This window comes from Zingiber officinale, chromosome 1B (genome assembly GCF_018446385.1).
Source record: "Zingiber officinale cultivar Zhangliang chromosome 1B, Zo_v1.1, whole genome shotgun sequence".
Classification (NCBI taxonomy): Eukaryota; Viridiplantae; Streptophyta; class Magnoliopsida; order Zingiberales; family Zingiberaceae; genus Zingiber; species Zingiber officinale.
Window position 1 is genome coordinate 148237785 of NC_055986.1, and position 5893 is coordinate 148243677.

Below are 5893 nucleotides of genomic sequence, written 5' to 3' on the forward strand. Positions count from 1 at the left end.
CGCCGAGTGGTTGAGTAGGTCCGAGCGGAACCAAAGATAACCCAGCCATGGGCTTGGGTTTCCGACGCCAAGGCGGGAGAATCGAATGGCTGAACGGGGCGTCTGCCCGGCTGGGACCGAAGGGCCGAGCGGGTGCACTACAACAAAAACCTTCATAGACATCGGTTTTCCACCGGTGTCTATTTGATTTTCGACCGATGTCTATGAAGCCGATGTTAAAAGTCTGCCACTTTAGACATCGGGTTAAAACCGGTGTAGTATCACTTAACGACACCGTTGAATCAACGGTGTAAAACTGATGTAATATTGTATGTTAATAACACCAGTTTTGGCAGCGGTAAATGACCGATGTAATATTACTTTATAACACCGGTTTTACATCGGTGGAAAACCGATGTAATATGTATATTATTTTACAGCACATATTTGATTTTAAAACCGACAATAACAAAAAAAAAATACAAATATTCACAAATTGTACAAATATTCTTCATTCAATAATATCCATAAAATACACAAATATTCACAAATTATATAAATAATCTTCTTACAACAATATCCATAAAATACTCAAACATTCTTTTTACATCAAAAGCTAGCTAATAGATATCAAAATCAAGGTAGAACATTCTTTTAACACATCAAGGTAGAACCGCACTTCAAATGTAATCTAGCATGCATTCAGCCCACTCGAACCGCACTTCATCAATTTCAACTCTGGAGTACTTGTGATTTGTAAACTGTAAAAACACATAAATCCACCATATGTCAAATAACTAAAACAAATGTGTACATGTATCAAATAAAATAGAATACTGAGTTTTTAAAGGCTGTTGTGGAAGATAACGAATATAACATAGAATCTAAAACTTTCATATATGACACTTAGTATATGCTGCTTAGAATATAACATAGATAATTTGCTCCTTCTAATTCAAGTGTACAGATTGATAAGAACTGACAGCATCATACAACAAATTACTAGGCATGATAATGGTTGAACAAAGAAATATGACTACACAACAAATCCAGTTAAGGAAGCATAGAAGAACAAAGCTACCTCTGATGAAGAGATCTACTATTTATTATACTACCTCTGATGCCATCTTGGTATCCTGCACTAAGCCCCCTATTTTCTGTGATTTCTGCTACCAACCACAGCAGCAAGGAATGCGGCAAGAAGGCAGCTGGCTCCTTAGTTCAGCACCCAAAACAACAAGTTAGAGCTTCCTTTTGGGTCCATTCAATCCTCTAGTAAGTAGAAACTATTTTCCCTTTGGTTTATGATGGATTTGGAGTGTCTTGACCTAAGATATAATCCTCTTGTAGCCCTCTATATTAAAGGTCAGTATACATGGAAAATTCAGCATGTTCTTCTGAAGTCATAACAGGGTAGGTAAACTTTACTTGTAGTTTTTATTCATTTGCTTCATGTAGGAGTAGATTCTAGTAAATTCCCACACATTTAATGTTTAATGACAGGATGACAGGATGAATTTTGAATTTAAGTAATAGCAATAAAGTTAAACTAGATAACTTGGACAACGTATGATTTGAACACATCAGAAACAATTCAAAGAAATGTCAATCAATCAAAAAAAATTAAAGAAATCAGTCACAGGACAACATCGAGACTGAGGCAAAATAATTAGCTTGCCTTTTGTGCTTCAGTCAAGGTGCGACCAAATCGAGGAGGAGTAGGCCTCTTAGTTAGCCTTTTTACATCTACCTCTGCTCCCTGTTAGAGTGTAAAGAAATGCAACAAGGAGAATAAGAATAAGATCAAAGATAAAGAACATATTAGGAAAAGTGCAAACATTGTGTCTACAAACTCTCTAATATTCTGAACATTTAAATGTTCCTCTCTTCAAGAAGAAAAGTACATGGATATATTACTGGATGGAAAGCCCTAACAAATATTTTCACCATTTCATATTTAGGTATTTTTGCCAGACTTCACAACACGACCCCGGTAGATCATACCTGTTTACTACAAAATAAACAGAGTCTGGCTTTACTTGGATAACTGTTTTGACAAAAAAAAATGGAGAACACATGGATTACCTAGTTCTGTACAGCAGTGGCCAGTTATTCTAGCTTGCATATTCTTTAGCTAGACGACGAATCAACCTGCATCATCCAAGAATATGAATCATGGTTCGATGTAGGCAACATGATGAATCTCAGTTTGAGGATTCGCTTACAGTGAATTAGCTTTCTACCCAGGCACCGAGAGCAAGCATATGATATGAGCAGAAATGATCCAAGAATCTCGAAATGCCATGTAAATGGACACATGTAAGTTCACCAATACCAGAAAAATGTCAATCTTAGGACTGAGAAGGCCCCTGGTATTTCTCGATTGATTCCCTTTTGTGTTCGGGATCCATGCTGCAATTTTAAAATCTCACAATTAACAAAATAGGTTGAGTGACTATGTATTGTCCTTAATAAGTAGTTTAATGTTTCAATCTTACCTAAATAGAAATTTTGAGGAACAAAATAACTAGAGCAGGTTAGCTGGGAAAATTTTAGAATGTTTTAACGTTGTTTATCGAATGGTATAAGTTATCTTTGACTAGCAATGATAATAAGCTTCAGCATAAAGATTCTTAGTACCAAATCAAATCCTTTACTAACAAATAAAATTCAACAGCCGACGACAACCTCTGGTGGCACACAAAACTGGGTATTTCATATCAGTCTCAACATCCTTTTGAACCAGAGCTATGGGCTGTAACAGGTCATGAGACCACAAAACTTGCTTTTAAGGGTTGAACATAGAAATTGAGAAGCCTAAAACGTTGCATTTTTTGCATGTGAGGAAGCTAACTAATTTCATTCAAACACGAATTAATTTAGCATCTATTCAGAATAATTAAAATAAACCATGATGATTGACAAAGGCCTCCTTCACCATAAGCAAGACCATATACCACATTTAAATGGGGGAATTAAATCTAACTTTGGTCATACTGGTTGATAGAACATTCTTCTGATTTATTTTGCACTGAAGCTGAATTTGACACAAATGCAAACGAACATCTAAAAATCTGAAATAGGAATAATGACCAAAACATAGCTGAAAATGAACAGATAACTGAAGGACAAAAAATAAAAATAATAATAATTTGGGTCAAACATGCAAGTTCAAAATCATTTAATGTACTTGAATTCTCTTCTGATACATCCTTCAAAAAAGTTTACACAAATTAATGAAGTTGAGCATGAAGAACCCTACAATCAAGTTTGAAGGGTTCAAAATATTTATTTTCATTGATAGCTTATTAAAGTTGTCCTGTTAAGTAATATTATTGGAACACTTGAATTTAAAGATGCAAAAAGGAAGAGTGATTAATCCTGTCGTCATTCTTGGTGTTGTTATTTTCCAACCATAGTTTGCTTATTAAATGTCAACCATTTTGAAAGGAGATCAACTTTTCATGCTTAATGAATTTGTTAGCAGAACACTCTAAGCCCCCTAGTTGCTATTGTTAGAACTTCATTAACCAGGAGAACTTTAAGACTAAAATAAATAGATGAATACAGTAAAAATAAAACTCTCCCTCAACTCCACTGAACAAAAATTGCTTCTTGTTCAAGCAGTGTCATTGCCAATAGTTCACTCCATTCATAACATTATGAACTTAATCTTCTCATTCCAGACACTCAGAGATCAAAATATTCAAATTAGACATGAAAACAATCTCAATAAGTGCATTGCCAATAGTTCTTAAAATATTACCAAGGAGGAGAAAATAAGGAAAACATTCTTACAAAGTGTTCTTTTGTTTTAGCAAACTAACTTAGCGAAATGCAAGGAGCAAAATGTTAAGTAAACAATGAATTGTGAGATAAATTCTTTCCTTAGAACAACATTAACGGCAATACACGAACTATTTTAGAAGACAACACTAGCATAGGCAATACACGAACTGGTTGAAATGAACAACATTTTCAGCGCAAGTAATAATTGAAGCTTTTATTTGGTTCGTTCAATCCAAACTGGTTGAAATGAACAGCATTTTATGTTTCTCAGCCTCTTCACAAATGCAGGTTGCATAAGCAGTGTAATCCTAACAGATGAAGTAAACAACATAGGTTGCATGATGGCCCTCAATCATATACACATAGACAGCTGCATAAAATGCAGCCTGGACAACTTATTATAACACTGCATTTGTTTGATGTGTTTAAAACGAGATTATAATTATAAAATGCATGTAGAACAAAGTAATCTAGTCTAAGAAAACAACAATAATTCTTTTAAGTTGTCTCTAGTCTTTAATTATGAGAGAACATCTTATGTATGTGCACCCAAAAAGCAGTAAATGGAAACTTAACAAGATACCTACAAACTAAAATGATAAGAAGCCAGAACAAAAAACAGACGGACAATTCAAAAAACTCGGCATCTAGAATCAGTTTATCTGTGAAAGTGGCTCAGTTAAATTGACAAGAGAGCCAGGAATAGTGAGCCAAAGCTCTTGTAAACACACAACAGGCGCAACGAGCAAGAAATGAAAATCAATTATACAGGCGCAACGAGCAGGGAAAAAAAGAGCACTTTGCCAGTACAACAAAGCGCACAAGCGATTGCATACCTGCAATTAAAGCCCAAGCCAAGATTCATCAAACAGGAAATCCAACAAAAAAAAAAGGTGAGAACTTCGATCTTTTGTAAGGAGAAAACTGCAAAACTCTAATAGACAAATGGAAAACGAAACAAAGGAGAGAGATCATTCACCCATCGGGAAGTTTATCGATGAAGGTCAGCAACATCTTGAGCTTGCTACCCCCATCCGACGCGAGCCCTGCGTGCATCTCCACCGCCATGGCATCGACCACCTGACGCAGCCTCCCGACAGGGGTGGCGCACGCCTCCTCGAACTCCCTCACCAGCTCCACCGCTCGGCTCCACTGCCTCCTGCTCCTCAGCCTCCGACCAACTAGCGCCGCAGCGATGGCGCACGACACGGCCGCACACCCCAACGCCACCCGGAACCCTAACCTACCCATCGAGCACGCTCCCCGGGTCCAACCGCGCCACCCTTCTATCAATCACCTCATCCCCCGACCTACCAAGGGGCGCCAGAGGAGGAAGCAGGAACGGGGTGAAAACCCACCCGGATGAAGCTGAGGAGAAGAACGGCGGCGAGGAAGGTGGCTGGTCGCGAAGAGGAGCTCGCTCGTGGAGAGGGCGGTGGCTCGCGGAGAGGAGCTCGCTCGCGGAGAGGAAGGTGGCTAGGGCTCGCGGAGAGGAGCTCGCTCGCAGGCGGTGCTTTTTTTGATGCGACGCGGACGGAGAAGAAGGGCGTCGATCTAAGAAGGAGAAGAGGCAGATGAGGTTGAGAGAGATGGTGGAGGTTTAGGTTTAGGTTTAGACGAGAGAGATAGTCGCGTGAGGAAGGGGCGTGATATAGATTTAGGTTTGGAGGGAATGTAAATTTTGGTTGTGGGAATATTAAAATATTTTATTTTGGTTCATTAACACCGGATTTTAAAAACCGCAGTTAAAATCGATGTCTATTAACGAAAAAAAAGACGCTCATAGACATCGCCTAAAAAACCGATGTCTATAAGCTAAAATCTGCGCTCATAGACACCGGTTTTTGAAAAAACCGATGTAAAATACTCAAAGACATCGATTTTTGCTTAAAACCGTTGTTGTTCCACTGATGTCTATGAGGGTTTTTGTTGTAGTGGTGGTCCGTTCGGCCAGGATAAGGGCGAGGGTACGAGGGTTAGCCGAGCGGCCTATTCGTTCGGCTCAGGATAGGGGATGTCAGCAAAGGCATGTCTGATGATTACGCCGTACACAAAAGTGCACGATGGAGGATCTCGCCGTCACATCATGGAGAGGTTGATACAGTAGCGGTATGACCTTATGGAT

At 38.7% G+C, this 5893-nt stretch overlaps 1 long non-coding RNA gene across 1 annotated transcript; it reads right to left on the reverse strand.

Annotated features, from left to right (window-relative positions):
• Positions 1-1657: 1657 nt before the first annotated feature.
• On the reverse strand, positions 1658-5392 carry LOC121984591. Its single transcript, XR_006112953.1, has 4 exons — positions 4748-5392; positions 2205-2391; positions 2065-2130; positions 1658-1738 (listed from the first exon to the last, which is right to left on the reverse strand). It is a non-coding gene; the product is annotated as an uncharacterized LOC121984591 (long non-coding RNA).
• Positions 5393-5893: the final 501 nt, after the last annotated feature.